Raw genomic sequence first — 19,199 nt, forward strand, 5'->3', positions numbered from 1 at the left:
GCCACACAAGAGGAATTAAATTGAAAACTGAAGGAAGAACAAGAGGTCCCAGAGTGAGAAAAGACCAGAAGCAAGCTCCAGCCCTCTCCAAGATCAATAGCATTAATTTGTGCTCGGCACAAATGTTTATTACACCGCAGATATTTGGACTGCGGCCTCACTGCCACAGGATGCAAGGGAAGCCAAGGATGTAGTGAGAGTCAAAGGTGGATTGGATATCAATACATTTGCCAAAGAAAGCTGAAAGTAAGGATTTTAAGGAAGGGTAGTAAACATGAATGACTTGTGATCTGTCAATCTATTCTCCAAATTCTAGGGACTGGATGTTATTCAATGCATGAAGACTATCTTACGACTTATTGCTGTAGAAAGGCTGGTTTCTCCTCTCTACCAGAATCCAGACTAGGTGGGTCATATGTAACCTCCTAAGACTATACTTTAGAAAGAAGAAAATGAAAAGTCATGTAACTCGTTGACTCCGTAATCCATGTTTTATGTAACTTGTGGTCATATTTTTTTAAAAAGGAAGAAAAGCTAGCCCCGGGGAAAAAATCCTATATAAAGAAACAGTAAACCACAAAAGAACCCTCTTGTACTCTTTGATGCTCCCTGCAGAGAGTAGACCTTGAAGCATTCATTAAAAATCTTAATCCAGTTCAAAAATGGCTTTTGAGTAGTTTCAGAGAAGTGACTTTAGAGAACCCCCTTCCTCTCCTGCTCAGACAGGCATTCCATTCATATGCAGACCCTGGACAAGACCAAAACTACCATCCTCACCGAGTTCAAAATTTGTTCCAAATGGTCACCACATCTATAGTTTTATCCAGGGGTCAGCAAACTTTTTCAGCAGGGGGCTGGTCCACTGTCCTTCAGACCTTGTGGGGGGCTGGACTATATTTTTTGAGGGGAAATGAATTCCTGTGCCCCACAAATAACCCAGAGATGTATTTTAAATAAATAGACACATTCTACTCATGTAGCACTGTGGGTAAAACCTCAGTGCCTAGGACTTGCCGATCGTATGGTCGGCGGTTCGAATCCCCGTGGCGGGGTGAGCTCCCGTCTTTCGGTCCCAGCTCCTGCCCACCTAGCAGTTCGAAAGCACCCCTAAGTGCAAGTAGATAAATAGGTACCGCTTTATAGCGGGAAGGTAAACGGCGTTTCCGTGTGCTGCGCTGGTGCTGGCTCGCCAGAGCAGCTTCATCACGCTGACCACGTGACCCGGAAGTGTCTTCAGACAACGCTGGCTCCCGGCCTCTTAAGTGAGATGAGCGCACAACCCTAGAGTCGGACACGACTGGCCCGTACGGGCAGGGGTACCTTTACCTTTTACTCATGTAAAAACACACTGATTCCTGGACCATCCGTGGGTGATCCGGCCCCTGGGCCTTAGTTTGCCTACCCATGGTTTTATCCTCTTGCTGGATTAAAAAAAAAAAAGTTCCTCTAAAGGACTCTGGTACGGGAACACAGACAAAATATGGAATTCCTTCTCTAAGCTCCATGGCTTGTCTACACCATGGAAGAAGTAGTTTTGGTAACCAAAGTTTTAATTTCATTTTATTTATTCCATTTTTATCCTGCTCTTCTTCCCAAAGGAGCCCCTGTGGCAAACACCAAAAAGCAAAACAAGAACTATGCCAAAAGATTTCTAGATTCCTGCCACTCTGTATCTGAGGTTATTTACAAAGTTGGACATTAGGCTCAGATCCTCATAGATGTAAGAATTATTTCTGGAGAGAATTACAGAAAACAATTATAATCAAACTTTCTTTTTTCTCTCTGCTCTTGGGCTCAGCCCCTTGTTTCCTACTTTAATTCCTCTTCCCCTTCTCTCCCTTATTTTCTTCATGTAACATGCTCTAGACCGGTTATCCCCAGCCTGCTGCCTTTGCAGATGCTTAGACTGAAACTCCTTTCAGTCCCAGGCAGAGTGCTTCCTATCACAAAGTGGGAGTTACAGTCCAAATCCTCTGAAGGGAACCAGGTTGTGGAAGGCTCCTTTAGACTGTAAAGCTGCATGGAGGAACTGCACTGAATTGCTTGTTCTCTGCACAACACCCTGCTGCTGCAGGTGCATGATCAAATATTTTTAAAGGTCCTTCTGACAATCTTAGTGCAGCACCTTTGATAGGAAGCAGCACAGTTACTAGCAATTGCAGTTTGTGGTCAGGCACGACAAGCCTCCCTAATCCCACTTTCAAAATTAACCCCAAGCACAACATAGGCGACTACTTATATTGAAAACACACACACAACTCAACTGAGTCAAGCAATTGCCACACACACATACACCCTCTTGCATATTTGCTTCCTTTATTCAAGGACTCAAGTGTTAGCAGAAGCTGGTAATACCTCAAAGTAACACTTCATGACAGGAAGGACGTAGATTGCCAATTAACACCCACTGCCTAAGGCACTTTCTTTGCCTAGTGCTGACTGATAGAAACAGCTGTGATAAAGTGATAAAATGCAAGGTCTTCCTTTTCCAGTTGAGGCAAGAAAAGGATCTCAGCTGCACACTCCCATTCATCCCTGTTGAATGCAACAGCCTACATGGGACTACATGTCCTCACTCAATAACCTAGATTATACTAGAACCACTGGATGAGAAATGGACACACACACAAACACACACACACCTCAGAATGGGTAGTGTTGCTCATCCTCAACATCCACCTACATCCTAGAAGCACAATAGGACAGCATGATCACAAAAATTGTTGTCAGGATTTTATTCCTACACTCAAAAGGTTTTTTTTAATAAATACTGTATTTGTGAAGGTGCCATTGAGAACATGGAGACTAGTCCACCTGCTAGATGTTGACCTGTGCATCCGCCATGCCACCTAGCCAGTGTCCCATCAATGTCAGTCTGATGGAGACCTATGTCAGTACATGTACAGAGGCACAGATTCCTCAGCGAGCATTGTCCATATACATTATCTCTCAGCCTTATCACTAGGAGGTAGTTCATTGTGTGTCAGTCCCATGGCAGAGCATCCAAACAGTGGCGGCTCATGGGGCAGGTGATCCATAGAGCTGTCCTCCTAACACTGTGAACTGCCCTGAGACCTCCGGGTATAGGGCAGTATATAAATTCACAAAATTAAATAAAATAACACTGGTGGTGCTGTTATTTACCTAGATAGGACTTGGCTGAGGGCAGGGCAACAGCTATTCCGTGCATTCCATGGCCGGATTGCAACCAGCAATTTTGTGGGATAGCTGTATTATAACTAATGTGAAAAATTTTAAGTGACTGGAAAAATTCCAGGCATTCCTAAGGCAATCAAAGGTGCAAAACTGCTTACCTGAAACTCACCCGATTTTCTTTTTCAACATCCTGCTGTTTCTACCTAGAAAATTACACCAGGAACTGATTAGTGTATAGCTTTTAGATTAAACGTGTAGTACAGTACTTGAAAATGTCTACATTAATTTGCAAGAAAGGGAAAATAAACTGAATTATTGAAGAAGAAGAAAAACAGTGAGTTGTGCCACTTTTAAAGAATAAACAGAATCGAAATATTCACATACTGTAACTGAAAAAACCTACAGTGTCATCCGTGCTATTTCATTTCTATATATCCTATATTGTTCATTTGCCTTCAGGAGGCAATTTCCTATGTCACCCTTCTGTGCAATTTGTTTCAATCGCTCATTATTTTCCTTGGCTCCGAATCAGCTGTGAGGTCACCTAGGAGTACCAGGGAGATGCTGGAGACTGTTTGGCTGGCTCAGTCTTTTTTGAGCCACTCAGAAATGCAGCTTCCTTGCTTAGTGCTGATTCGGCCCTAGTTCAATCCCCTGGAATTACAGCACAGTCCTATGAAGTAAGTCCCACTTAGTTCAATGAGACTTACTCTCAGGTAAATGTACACAAGATTGCAGGCTAATAACTTTTGCTATGTAGTAGTATCTGCAGCCCTGAAGATAAGGGCTGCAATTTCCTAGGGACTATAGCACAGCAATAAATGAATAGTCTTACTCAAGGTAGAAACAACTTTACATTGACTTTGGAGTCTAGATTCTTTAAAAGATGCTTGAATCTGAATTCTGCAGCTCAAGAGATTTGGGTTTAATTTTATTTATGTGTCTTATTAGGGCTGCCATCCAATTAAAGAAACCTTGATTACTCAGTCTGCATATGCTTTTATGTTAATTAAGAATGCTCTCTTTGGGGAAAAAGCGCACTTTGCTTTCAAATAATATGGGCATATGTCATAACCAGCATTATTTGTGGCTGAGGGTGGGGGGAGGCATTTCTTCCTGTGAGAGAAAGGGGCATGGCTTTTCTAAGAGGTACCTGCCATCTGCAATTTTGTAAGTGTGATATTAAACGCATTGTAAAAGTTGATTGCAAGGTCCACACCTCTGTAGTTTCATCAGTGCTCTCAATGCATATCACCCATGGGGCACATGTAACACATGAAGTTTACATTCGCATACTGTATATCATTGGAGGGTCTCAATTCTTTTTCAAAAGAAGTCTGAGCACACCGTTTCATAGCCAGGTAAAGGAGGCCTCTTGGCTCGAGCTTCATAAATAGACACACAGTACATTGAAAGCACATTGTTTTCCCCACAGAATCCTGAGAACTGCAGTTTGTGAAGGGCACCGGGGACTGGAGCTCTGTGAAGGTACACTATGGTTCTCAGGATTATTTGGGGGAAATAATGTGCTTTAAACATATGGTGTTTACGCAGCCTTGGGTGGCAGTGTTAATCCATGCATCCCGACAGTAAGTGCCTACATTTTGAACTCTGTAGGCTTACTTTTGAACAGACAGGCATATGTGTGCACTTTATCTTGGTCTGTGCAGAGGCAGACTAAATTGTAAGTGTGGCGGGCGGGGAGAACTACATGCCCTACAGATGATAAAGCACCAATAGAGGATAAATAAAAGCAACTTAAAGGCTTGTGGAAAACAGGTGCTCTATTGCTCCATCCTCACCCCAACACCATCAATCAACAACATTATAATTAGGTGCACAGAGCGCTTCTGGCCTAATGTTCACACCCAACTGGGCTGTTGGAAAAGAGAGGAAAGTGTTTGTACTTTCATGCCACCTGCAAGCCCCACAATCCCTCAGGAAGGTTTCAGGCAGGGCGATTTTACCACTTCCACTGACACATTTATTAAGCTAACCATCAGTAAATGTTTCTGGATCAAATCTTTTGCAAGCAGCACAGTTCTAGGAAGGCAATCTATTGTCAGACCTCTGAAAATGTTCAAAAATGGAGGAGATGGATGCCTAACCCTGACTGCTGCTGCTTGCCTGTATTGTCTCTGTAAAGCATCTGGATAGCTATACAGCAACTTCCATGCCCTTATAAGAAGATTCAAAAGAAAAGTGTTTTATGGTAAGGCACAAAATGCTTTCACTCACCGTCCTCTGATGACTCCACCATTGTAACCATTTAAGAAAGATAAGCTTTTCTTTATTTATTTCAAGTGATGTTGACATATTCCATCACTGGCCCTGGCAAGTTCGGGGAAACTCTTAGTAAGATGGCAGGGAGGAGGGGGAGAGGCCTCCTGGCTGCCTCCTGCATATTACTCTGGCTGCTCTGCTTTCTCCTCTCCCCTGGTTGCTCTGCTGCCCTCCACCTGGCCCACTTTGCCAGGTGGGGGGGGGGGAAGCATTCACTAAAAAAAAAAAAAAAAAAAGCAAACAGATTTAATGGGTTGTGCAGTGAATTGCCACTTTCATATCCTCAGTGTCTCTGGACCTCACATGGCTTGTGTGATGCTAGGAAGTGAACACCACACCTGCCGCTATTGGCCTGCCGCTATTGGCCCCATCATCTGTTGCTGCTCATTTGGGGAGGGGTGGGCTCCTGGACCCGGGCTCTGAAATCTAGCCCTAACAGAACCACTGAATATAATCCCAAAACCTCTCCTCTGGCTACAAATCAGGCACCAGAAATCGTGAGGGTTTTTCTTTCATCCACAGCAAATTATGATTGTGCAGCATTACTTGAGAGGGAGACGTTGGGATGCATAGCCATCAAGGAGGACCCATCAACCTTGGGGCTTCAAGTCTATGACTATAGACCTTATCTTAGCTAAAGATTATGCACAAACCTTCCAAAGGTGAGCGAATGTCACTGCTCGGCAGCGGTTCCCCTAAAGATTCATCGACATTGTCTTCTCCCCATAGCTATCGTCTTAAGCAGCTGCTTACAGTATATCTGTAATCAGAGCAGCCCCTGGGCTTAGTTAGCAATAAAGAAAGGAGTCCTGTGACAGCACAGGCAATGGGCTTGACAATACACTAGAGATCACGTCTTCTCCAAATTGGTCCGCAGCGCAGATATAGCTCATCATTTCTCATTTCCTGTCCAGTGCAGGGATTTCCTCTTTCTCATATTCTGCTTTGGGAAGTTTGATGCCAGCATCGCCCACGTTGATTCAACTGTTTGCAACTATTTTTAATGGGGACAAGAAGAAGCTTTCAGGAATATTTCCTGTTCTGCAAATGGCACATTTGAATTCATGCTGAAAATATCACTGTGTTTCGTGTGCGTTTGGTTGGTTTTTTATGACAAAGTAGGCATATGATTTATATCCTTTTCCTTCTTCTCATTTCTCCCCCACCCTCCCATTTGACAATTTTCACACTATAGTGAGCGTTTCATATTATTGATTTAAAAGGTACATATGTTAGCAGTGTTGAAACAAAGCAAAATATCCCTTTGTAGGTTAGCCAGGCAGGCCATTTTTACCATTGGTCTTATACAGTGACAAGAATCTTGTATCCCAGGATCTCCATACACACTAACCAGGCTTGCACCCTGGAAAGGTTACTTTGGTGCTACTAATGCAGAGGTTTGACTTCACCCCTGGATGTGCACCCCACTGTCTCTCGACATAAACAGATGCCAACAACAAACAGTGGCTACCAACAAAATTTCCCCGTGGCCCACTTGAAAATTACTGTGGGTCTTGGGAACCACTTAATGATTTCTCTGCCTGTTGTCACGATTGTACTGTGCTGTGCTAGATGCTGTATGATTTTTAGTTGTATTTTTACAGACGCACATGGGGCCACCTGAATGAAGAAATATAGACTTAATTCTGATTTGCAGGAGATTCGTCAGCAAGGCTGTGGTTTAAGCACACTTCTATGTATATCAGTTGTAATGGTATCAACTGGGCTTACTCCTAAAGTTAAACCTACAATCATTGGCAAGCGTGTGTGTGTGTGTGTGTGAGAGAGAGAGAGAGGGGGGGGGACTGGAGGAGCTTGAATCCACATACTCCCAACTTTAACTGGATCAGGCTGTATATAACAGAAGGATCTGAGAGTACAGACCACATCCAGATGTGAATTAGGGAATATTTCAACCTATCAATCCATCCATATTCCAGGGACATAGTTGCTTGCTGTATCTCATTTGTCACGGAGAAAGCCATAACCCGTGGCAACGAAAAGCTAAGAGCACAACCCCTTAAAATATAGGGACATCTGGTAGGCGACCGCGGTGTGCCGTTTAGAAAGCTGCAATTAAGCACAGAGAGAGGGCTCTAATGATAAGAACTCTATAGGGTCAGATTTGTTTTTTAAAGAATTCGGAGCGGAAGGGGTTGGTTTGGACTCCCGCGCGATTTCCTGCAGTCTTGCCGGCTCGCAGACGGATTAAGGATGAGCAAATATGACGGGTAAATAATGCAACTCATTCGCGAAGGGGAGAGAAAGTTACACAATGAACTCATGCCGCGCCTCCCCCCCTCTCTCTCCCCTCCTCCCAGCCCCCCACCCCGGGACGGGTTGTTCTGGATTTGCAGGGTAGGTGTTACAGCTGTAAACCAATTCTCACCCGGCCAAGCAAGCGGGAGCTGCGGACTGCTAAGTAAACTCTGCTTAAATTGAAAAGACAAAAGGCGGATGGGGAAAGGGGTGGTGGTGGAGGAGAGAAATCGTGATGCTGAAATGAAGAAGGGAGAAAGAGAATCCGAGGTGGAAAGCCATTTGCGCAGGAGAGATTCCCCCTTATGGAAACTGCAGCAGCTCCTTTGCTGCGGGGGTGGAAGAGGAGGAGGAGGCGGAAGCGAGGGAGGCAGACAGTGGGGATGTTTAGAGGAAATTTACAATCATTTCCTCTCTGTGGTTTGGTTACAAATCAACAACATCCTGTTCTTTTGTGAGGCTCAAAGGCGTCTGCCAGACGGATGGCCTCGCTCCCTTAAAGCAATCGCAGCGGCGGCAGCCAAAGCACCGGCCCGCCTTGGGCGCTGCAGAATAACACAGAAATCTCGCTCCGATCGCGGGCTTCCTTCCCTCCCCCGGCACACCTGCCTGCTCGGTGGCCAACAGAGGACGCGGGAAGCGGGGCGCTGGGGCAGCCAAGTCCCCCCTTGCTCGGGGGCCCCGCCCAGGGGGACCTGGGAAACCTCCGCCGCCCCGGACGCGCGCGCCTACAGGGCCGGGTCGAGTGGGGAGTCGTGGAAAGGTCTCCCCGAGTGCGCTAGGCCCAGGGATCTTTCGCCTGCAGCCCTAAAGATCCTTGCTAGAGAGGATGCCCCCTCCGGACTTGCTCTAAGCATAGCATGCCATTAGGGGGATTAGCGCTCTGCTTGGTTATGGAGATGAGGAGTCCCCAGGATATTTACCCAGGAAGTAAGGCCTGCCGCAGTTAAAGCTGCATAGGGCTGCAGAGCGAAAAAATGGAGCTCAGGAGACCCCGAGTGGAATCTCTTCATTAAACAAAGCAGGACTGCAGAATGTGGAGAGAGCGCTTAAGTTCAAACAGAGCAGTTTCCTTCTCGCCAGGCTGGTCCTATGCAGGTTTAGTAGGAAGTGAACGCCACCCGAAATGGATCGGGATACTATCATCTTTCATCTGGATCCAACCACCCCATTAACATGTTGCTTGAGGAAAAGTTCCGGAGAATTCAAAAGCTCATTTTTGTGGCTTTTTGCATTGTCCTGATAAATGCATTGCCCAGCTTTGGAGGGTACACCCCCCAACGCACACCGAGTCCCCACCACCACCATGGGCCAGATTGGCTACCTTTGTATTTTTTAACATCCTGACTCTATGCATCTGCTTTGCATACAAATAAATTAGTTTTGATCAGTGGGATTTTATCCCTAGTCAATATGCATTGTTGAATGCAGGTAAATTCTGTTGAACTCAGTGGACCTTAATTTGAAGTAAACGTGGCTAAATAGTGGATTATTCCCATCTGTAAACATGAATCCTCATTTCAAATGAGGCATTATCTTCCAGTTAACCCAAATCAATGTGTGACTTCCCCAACCCTTCAAATACTGCTATCTTTTTCAAAAAAACCTCCAGTCAGGCAAACTTATTTTCCAGGTTGCCTAAGGTCAGAGTGAATTATATATTATCCTCCTGATTAACCTTGATCCTAAGCATAGTTACTTGAAAGAAGACTTCATTGATTTTGTGGAATTTACTACCAAGTGAGTGTTCTCTGGATAGCTACTTTACTGCCCAATCCTAACCACATTTACTTTGGAATACAATATCTCTTGTTTTCCATTCTTACTCCCAGTCTTAATCTATTTTTAAAATGTTGGAAAATCCAGCAGAGTTTTACAACTCGAAGGGGAGAAACTCTGTTAACTGCAATGGATTCAGACTGCACTATATCAAATTTCTTTATCATATTTTTTTAAAAAAAGTACTTTTAAAAGGCCTTTTTACATCTGCATACCCACTTGGCTAATTGCAAATCATAGACAAGTATTTCCAATAAAATGGCCGAATTATAAAGTCTTAGCATCAAATGTACTATAAGTAGTTGCTTTGTAGTTAAATCTGTTCCCTTCTGCTTCTGTGTTTTCCAACCTAAAGGACTCAGTGGTAACATGCAAGAGCAAAAAAAGCAAAATGCAATAGGAAAATTAAAGAATATGAGTCCCAAGTTGAAATGTTACCCTTGGACTGAACTTTTTCCCCCTCGCCTCATCATACTAAGAGTTCACCCGCTGAAATTGACTGGTGGTAGATTCAGGGTAGAGAAAGTGGGGTACTTCTTCTGCTAAGAAAGGCAAAGGGATTTAAAAGCTCTTTCTGCAGTTGGAAAACCTGGTGAGGAAAAAGCTTTTAAAGTCCTACGCCTTGCTTAGCAGTCTTTAGGAAGGTCGTGCGAGACTCCCAAGATCTCATTCACTCAGTGTGCTGGCTTCAATCAGGCAGGGGTCTTGGGGAGCGGTTCCAGGGATCTTCCTGACTTTACATGATATTGCCTTTGCACATGGATCCCTGGAATGTAACCCCCATGTAAGTTTTGAGCCTACTATATTTCTATCTCTTAGTCGTGCAGATTCTTAATGGCCAGGGTTAAGCCAGGTTGGCACCTCCCAAAAAATAAAAGTTCACCCCTTGGGGAATATTTTAGACATTATGAAAAGCTGAGTATTCTCTATTATCAGATCTCTAATATCTGCAAAAGAGATTATCAATGGCTGGGATCCAAAGAGCCTATTACATTCATAACCAAAGGAGCGTTGAACTTTTTTTTTTTTAATAAGAGCATCTTACAAAAAATGGGTAATTGCTCTTGAGGCCAAAGGAGCTGAACTGGAGAAGCAGGGTGAGTCAGGGTAGAGGATGAAATCTTCATAGGTGTGATAGGGATGTCTCGCTCCCAGAGTGACAACTCCCTCATGTCATGGAGAATTAGGATTTCAGGGAAAGAATGGATCACTTTGCAGAAAAGGGAAACGATCCCTTAGAAGGGACCCATTCCTTGGGGATGAAAAATATCCTCCCGTGCCATGGGTATTTCTGGTAGTGGGTGACTTGGATATTAGATACATAGATTGCTGGTTCTACAGGGCTTCCCGGTGACTTGCCTGCCCGGTGTGAATCTTGCAGATGTTATGCATCATCTAGAGCTGGGATCGAAAATAAAACTGTCAATAAACAGGATATAGGGTGGTATATAGATTCAATTAATGATAAGGATGATGATGCAAATCTATGTTGCGACTACAGTGGGAATACTGTAGTTTATGTCTAGCAGAGCTATAATTCCCAATATCCATTCCCAATATTCTTTGGAGGGATGCCATGACTGTCAAATGGTCTATAAGGGGGACTTAAATGTATGGTGTGGATGTGACCATGGCTGGGCTGGCTGCAGTTTGTGGCCCTTCACCAGTACACTTCCAGTTTCTGGTTTCGCAGCCTTAGTTCAAAAATCAATGGTAGAAAAGGAGGAAGTATGCAAACTAATGTGTACTTGCCCAGAAATCTGTCTGATTGGCTTATCCAACGCCCAGAGGCCAGCTAGATGTGGCTATATATATATCTTGCAGGTCCTCTTTACTAGTAGCAATATTGATTGTTGCTTTCCAGAAGCTTTACCTCCCCCTTTACTTACACATGCAAAAGATTCCACTTCCTCAATTGTGTTTAAGTGTTTACTAAGGAATGATAATTGACTGAAACTTATTCCTGCCTTTTTGTTGTTTTATACTAGCTCCTGAAAACTCCAGTGAAAAGAGATAATTATCTCTCACAGGAATCTTAAGAACTCATTAGAAACAGCCGACTTGTTCCAGGTGTTGAGTTCTGTTCTGCGGAATAAGAGCAGTAACTTTCTTTACGTGTAATATAACAGGACCCTGGTCCTACGAATTTACATCCTGCGTGAGGGAAGGGAACCTCTTTTTCATTTTCTTTTGTCCAAGGGTTACATTCTTGTGGGGGTAACATTTTGTAGGTCGCATACTAGTGGTAGACAGAGCTATAGGCAAATGTGAGAGGAACAATGGTTGTGACTCATTTGTACAGAGGTTTCTACACAATGTACAACTCCATCCAGGTGAACTAGAAGCATCATCACAGATCAAGGACACTTTCCAGCTCAGCAAAAGCACTTAGGGTTGAGATTAGGGAAAGGGCTGTGGCTTGGACCAGAGTCCTAAGGGCCAGATTAAGAGGCTTGGAAGACCACATTTTGCAGCAGGGCCATCCTATAGAACCCACACATTGTGTGGCTTATGCACCACTCAAATTGCTCAAGGCGATTTAAAATCAGTTTTGTTTTTACACCTTGTGGCCATTAAGACTTAGTGTGATCCTACGCACATGTACTCAGAATGTAAGTCCCATTGAGTTCAATGGAACTTACTCCCAGACCAATGTGCATACAGTGGTACCTTGGTTCTCAAACTTAATCTGTTCCAGAAGTCCCTTCCAAAACCAAAGCATTCTAAAACCAAGGCGCACTTTCCTATAGAAAGTAATGCAAAATGGATTAATCCATTCCAAACTTTTAAAAACAACCTAAAACAGCAATTTAACATGAATTTTACTGTCTAACAAGACCATTGATCCATAAAATGAAAGCAATAAACAATGTACTGCGGTCACAAATCAATCAATCAGTAGCTGAACTGGGTTCCACACAGTCACAAAAACAACAAAATTGCCTCAACAACGCAAAATAAATAGCAAAAACAGACAGACCTCAGCGTGACACTCAAAACGGAAGTGTGGTACTCAAAACGGAAGTGAGGCACTCAAATCGGAAGTGTAACACTCAAAACAGAGCAAGTTCAGATTCCGAAAAATGTTTGCAAACTTACTTACGTACTTCTGGGTTTGCATTGCTTGGGTTCCAAGTATGTTTTTTGGATGGTAAGACCTCATGGCAACAGCAGATTGCACTGCCCCACATTTGAGAACGTAAGAAGAGGCTCAGACCAAAGGTCTATCTAGTCCAGCAACCTGTTCCCACAGATGCCAGTGAGAAGTGCTCAAGTTGATCTTGCAGTCACTCCTTTCAGACATGTGCCAATAGGACTGGCTCAAAGAGAAGTCCCGGTGCATATAAATGTCTTGCTAGACGGACTACATGAACACTTTTCATCCCCATCATGTATGTCACGTGGATGCTCCTCAAGCCAATGCTTCCAAATTTACCAGCTCAAGAGGTTTATGGATAATGGCGGAAAAAATTACTCCCCAAGTATTTTGCTTTGAGACCTGTAATTCAGTAGAAGAGAGTGCTAAATAGAACAGGTAACACAATATGTTGTAGGAACTAGATAAGCTAATTTAAAAGGATGGGCTTTCCCACAGAATAGTTCTCAGAGACACAAATTCTTGCTGTAGGGTTGTAATGGATGGGACCCCTTCCCATCTTGTGATGGCCCAACGCTCCTGCGTTGAATATAATTGCCAAGTGCAAATCAGACGTGAAGGAGCCACAGTCTCATCTGGGTCATTTTACCAGCTGAATTTATTATGTCAAAGGCCACTCACTCAAAGTAAGGGTGCCTCCATTAAGATAACAGTGGTCCTAGATGACTCAGGAGGAGTCAGAAGTAAAAATTACTGATTTAGGAGGCTGAACTGGTGGTACTGCTATCTACACAGAAAACATCTACAACATTGTTTAGATTGCTATCAACATATTCCTCAGTCAGCACTGCACTACCTTCCTTTCCCATTAGATGCAAAGGAAATACATCAGAGTAATTGCATTGTGGAATCGAGCCCATGGAATTTCCATCTCTGCACAAAGGTCTGATCTAACAAATTTGTGTCTGCAAATCAGTGTGTGTGTGTGTGTGTGTGTGAGTGGATTCTAACAAACAATCTCAGTCCACTAGATATTAGTCTCAGCTGTACTCCAAGGAATGTTTTTTTAAATTTTTATTTTGAGACGGAGACATGAGACATATTGACAGTGCCTGACAGTACTCACACCAGTACCAAGTGCTGGTGCCTCTTTTTTTGCTGCCCGAGTCTGCTGTTTTCTGCTTTTATAAAAATATGGGTACCAGCACCTTATTTTTAACAACAACAAAAAAGCACTGCATATTGGTATGAAAATACATATATCAGAAGGCATTAGATTGTCTATCAAACATTTATCATTGTTCGGCTAACAAAATAGTTCTCACTGGGATTGTGTTAATTCATTTTTAATGAATTATTTTTCTGAAGAAGTATGCATGCACACGAAAGCTCATACCTAGAACTAACTTAGTTGGTCTTTAAGGTGCTACTGGAAGGATTTTTTTTATTTCATTTTTAATGTTGTGATTGTATGATGTGCATTTGTCTGAATTTTCCTGTTGAGCCCATTTTTGTATAAAGTGGCATATAAATTTGTTAATTAAATTAATACCACCACCACCACCGGGACTGCCTGTTTCCAGTTTCATGACACACAGAGAGAAATTAGGAAGCCCATGCCTTGGAAACACTGTTATGGAAAGCAAATGGTGAAGTTTGTAAATATCTGCTTAATTTATTCTGTTAACAGAATCTGGATTTTTTTTCAATTGGCAAGTGGGGAGGCGAGGGAGTACAGGGTCTATGGCACCTAGGGTTGCCATATTTCAAAAAGGGAAAATCCAGACACAAAAACACACACATCAAAATGAAACTTTTGAGCTATTTTTAAGGGAAATTGCCAAAAACGGCACCATCAACATGGGTTGCCATGCATCTGGGTTTCTCCGGACATTTCCACCCAGACACTGCTAAGTCTGGGAAATTCCATACATATGGCAACCCTAATGGCACCTTTAACCTCCCTGAGATGCATACAAATAACAGAAAATAATATAATGCAGTTTATAAACCAATGCAGCACTAGAATGAAGTGTAGAAATGTAAGGCTATGTACACATTAGTGGCTTAAAACACAGTGAGGCTGTTTCCCCCTCCTGCTTTTCAAGTTGCATTTTTATGTTGCTGTTTACAACACAGAGAGGGCATAAGTGTTTTTAACCCAATGCACATTGCCCAGTTTGTTTTTCCCCAGCTGTCACACACCCACACCATTTCTATTGCACAAAGCTGGCATCATCACATGTGCACCAGATGTCTCAAGTACACACCTCAACTTAACCGTGGCTTACATTTTCAAATCAAATGGCAGCTGGCTGGAGGGGAAATGCAGTATTTCTCAAGGACCTACAGAATACATAGGGATTGTGGCTAAGGTCATGTGGGTCATGTGTACTCTGCTCGAAACACCAGCAGTGGGAATGCACTGCACCTGGAGCAAAGGGTTCTGTGCGCACAGCCTAAATCAGACTCTTGCACTGTGGAGGTGTGGAAATGCACGGGTGGAGTGGGGACACAGCATGTTCCTGGCCTCCATGTGCTCAAGGTGTTGTTTTTGCACAGGGACCTGTGTGAGTCCTACGCTGCAGAGGGAGGAGGAGGCAGTACAGTCATACCTCATGTTACGTTTGCTTCATGATACGTTTGTTGAGGTTGCGTCCTGCGGCAACCCAGAAGTACCAGAAAGGGTTACTTCCGGGTTTCGCCCCTCGTGCATGCGCAGACCCGCAAAATGATGTCATGTGCAAGTGCAGAAGCGGCAAATCGCAACCCGCGTGTGATGCGCCGCTGCGGGTTGCGTTCTGCTCATGCTGCGAACGGGACTCTGGAACGGATCCCGTTCGCAACCAGAGGTACCACTGTATCAGGAAACAAGCAGAGAAGGCAGTGAGCTCTGCTTGCAGGCACAGATCTGCCATGCCTCCTAGCTATCTTGAGCCCTCTGCCTGAGACGACAACCTCACTGGGCCTCATGGGCTGGCTGGCCTTGAATATGAAGGCACATTCTCCTCTGATTTTGTTAAATGTGAAGAAGTATGTTAACAGCAATATATCTCCTTTCAAGACCAGAAAGCAATAATGGCCTGTACTTGATCAGAGAATAACAGAACTGTAGAGTTGGATGGTGCCCTGAGGATCATCTAGCCCAACCCCCCCAACCCCTGGCGATGCAGGAATATAGGGATCCCATACGGGAATCAAACCTGCAGCCTTGGCATCATCAGTACCATGCTCTGACTAACTGAACCAGCCACTCACTCTAAAGCTGTACAATACAAAGCTGCCATCAAAACAGGATGGTGGAAAGTCTGCCCAATAAGGTCAGGGATAAAGAACCAGCATCCCTTCAGATGTTGCTGGACAACAGTTTTCATCATCGCTGACCTTTGGCCTCTATGGCTGGGGCTGATGGGAGTTGGAGTCCAACAAGATCTGGAGGGTACTTAGGCTCCCTATCCCTGCAATCCCTCTAAAGATGCCTTCGCTCCATTATATAACTGCAATACTTAAACATTGACTGCTAGAGAAACGCTCGCAAAGCTTGGCCAAGCCAGCAGTTGAGCAATTCCTCCCATCAGAGTGTTGTTTGGCCGAAGGATGGGGAAGACAATTTGCAGAGAGGATCAGAGGCCAGAGACAAATTCTGGAAGGATGGAGAGGAAATGGGGCAGATAGTGGAAATCTGATGCAGTTCATCTTGCCCGTAAACCATGGTGGTGGGTGGATAAGAATCTGTTTCCCAATTCCGGGAGTTATTTTGGCACAGCAAGGTTCACATTCCAACTTCTGATGAAGAGTTATGAGATAAAGGAAAACGTACTGAGCGCATGTTTATCTCTAGGCAAAGTCCAAGAAAAGAAGTGCCAAGGGAAGGAAGGAAATTAAGCACACAGCTGATGTTGGTTATGCAAAAAAAAAAAAGGTATCAGACATGAGTAATACATGGAGGATACAAGGACCAGGTGTTTAAGTGAGGCAGGAGGAAAAACCCACAAGTTTCATCTACGTACATGAGTGTGAAACAAATACCAACTTGTCATAAGCTAAATGTGGGAAACCGAAACTCTGTGACCTCCCAGGAGACCCTCAAGGCTTGGTCCACACATTATGATAAAGAGGAGGAAGTGCTCTGCTTCGCTGTTCAGACAATACTACACCATATCAGAGGCACATTTCCAGGCTCAAAGGTCACAGGGGTTACTACTGTGCTGCCATGATCCAGAATTTCCCAATTCGTACGTTACCTTGACTTATGACAGAATCCATTTGGTAAGGACCTAAGAAGAGCCTGCTGGATCAAGCCAGTAGCCCATCTATAGGGTCAAGCATCACAGGAGCCAACCAGATGCCTGGAGAAAACCTGCAAGCAGTATTTGAGCACAAGAACCCTCTCCCCTCTGGTGTTTTCAAGCAACTGGCAATGACAGAAAGAGCTGCTGGGAGTGGGAAGATGGTGTGTGCCAATAGGCTTTCTCTCATTGAATTGTGAAACTGAATTGGGCACAAAGTCCTGTGGTTCAGACTGCCACAACAACCACCACAGTTTGCTGGAGATCTCTGAGGACTTCCAGAAGGTCAGTATTCTTGGGTGGGAATCTATCACATACCCTTTCTGAGTGTTTATCATCATCATCATCATCATCAACATCATTGCCCTCCACATTTGTCCCAAGACAATGTACAAAATATAACAAAGACAGCCTAAAATATAATTAAAAGATTATAAAAACAGCTTTTTTAAAATTGCAGAACATTACACCCCACTCCATTAGCCGAAAGTATATTAAGGCTGCTATCCTGTGCACACTTTCCTAGGAGTAACCATCATTTGACACAGTCAGACTCAATTTCCTTGCAGACACGCATTGGATTGGGCTGGAAACCTCAGACTGCTTTTTAAGTTTTGGTTTTCTAAAAAAGAGATTCATGACACCCTTTATCCCACATGCTTCTCAGTAAAAACAGTATTTCCTTCCCATATCAGCTATGGGAAAGTCCTGGTTCTATTAGTGGCACCAGGGCTGACACAGAAGCCAGATCTCCCCAGAGAAGGCTGGTGCTCTTCATAGGGGTAAAGGAGAAGCAACTACATCACTAGGTTTCATTCAGGTTTGGTCTACTTGTTATATCTGGTCTACATGGAACTGTCCATTTGGGCAATGTAAGTCGTCAATGAAATTAGTTAACAAGGATACACACACACACACACACACACACACAGGTTAAGCTATATGTGAGTTCAGCCCTGTGTGGTAGAGGGGTAATGGGTTTTTCCTTTTTCTTTGTGTATTACAAAAAACCAATTTATTTTTTTTAAAAGAGAGAGAGGGAGAGAGTGAGTTCAGCCCAGTTGGCATAGAGGCAATCCAAATTCAGAGATCCACTTTCTTCCTTATTTGCTACAACCAGGGAGCAGTTATTACAAATCTGCCCTCCTGTAAATGGGAGAGGGAGGTTTGTGGGGGGGATTAAGGAAACAGTACAGTATTCCTTTTCTTCCATGCATTTTGCCTCTCTCTCTCTCTCTCTCTCTCTCTCTCTCTCTCTCTCTCTCTCTCTCACACACACACACACACACAGGAACCCCTTAATTGCTTTGCTGCCTGAAATTCCTCCAGGCTGATTACGGCGAGATGGATTTTCAGCTATGGTATTTTAGCCTTGGTGTGTGTGTGTTTAATACAATGTCCGAACATTTAATACAATGTCCGAATTTGCCTATACTGTATGCAGAAAAGCCACTGCGCTGGATTGTTAGGCTGAAAAACGTTCGGAACACGCGCCTGACAGGAAAAAGCCATGACATAAAACAAGGGACAAAACAAAATAAAAAAATTCCTTCCAGTAGCACCTTAAAGACCAACTGAGTTAGTTCTAGGTATGAGCTTTCGTGTGCATGCACACTTCTTTAGATACAGCCACATAAAACAAGGGAATTCTAGTTCGGTCCCCCTCTGCACCCCAGTCACTTCAGTGACCATGGGGAAATAAACAGGGCCAGGATGAGGACCCCAGCAGAACGGGCCGTCTTCTCCCCGCTTTCCTTCCTTCGAACCAACACCCAGCAATGCTGCACTTGAGCGGGCGGACTCAGGCGGCATCCCCGGCGCAGCGGCCCCGAGGTCGCCCTTGGTTGTCCCCGGCCGGCAGCAGGCTGCCCTTTACACCCCCAAACTCCGGGGCTAGCGAGCCTGGCAAGGGAGGCACGCCCGCCTAGCAGCTGCCAGAAGCAGCCGGCATGGGCTCGGGAAAAGCGCACGGAGCCTGGCGCTTTTACGCATCCCCAGCACCCGCTCCTTTGCTGGCCATCGGGGCGGGAGACGCGCCAGGGAGCCTCCGGCTGCAGCCAAGAGAGAAATCACGTCCTTCCCGCACGCCCGAGCTCCCCTTTCTTTGGCTCGGTTACTGTACATCCACTCCACCTCCCCCCCCCCCTCTTTCTGCTGCAGTTCTGCTTTACCTTGAAGCCCAAGGCTGGGGCGGGGGTGTGGTGCATGCGCAGCTGGCTGCAGCTGCCTCCTTTCATTCATTAAAAAAAAGGCAGCCCCAGCCTACCATCCATCCTTAACTTGCAACTAGTTCTCTTCCGGCCCCCCATTCATGAATGAGAGCGGAGCATGCGCTT

General features: G+C 44.5%; 1 long non-coding RNA gene across 3 annotated transcripts in view; it reads right to left on the reverse strand.

Moving 5' to 3' along the window:
• The window catches only part of LOC309336467, a 32,205-nt gene extending 13,045 nt beyond the window's left edge, over positions 1-19,160 (reverse strand). The window contains exons 1-3 of one of the 3 annotated variants that reach the window (XR_014154037.1): positions 6,093-6,140; positions 5,395-5,487; positions 3,315-3,359 (exon numbers count right to left, since the gene is read on the reverse strand). This is a non-coding gene — a long non-coding RNA (uncharacterized lncRNA). Of the gene's footprint in view, positions 1-3,314; positions 3,360-5,394; positions 5,488-6,092; positions 6,541-19,034 lie in introns of those variants that run through there. The other 2 variants (XR_014154035.1, XR_014154036.1) reach the window with 2 other exon arrangements.
• Positions 19,161-19,199: the final 39 nt, after the last annotated feature.

The sequence above is a fragment of the Podarcis erhardii genome (genome assembly GCF_964252035.2).
Source record: "Podarcis erhardii genome assembly, chromosome: 2".
In the NCBI taxonomy this organism is placed as follows: Eukaryota; Metazoa; Chordata; class Lepidosauria; order Squamata; family Lacertidae; genus Podarcis; species Podarcis erhardii.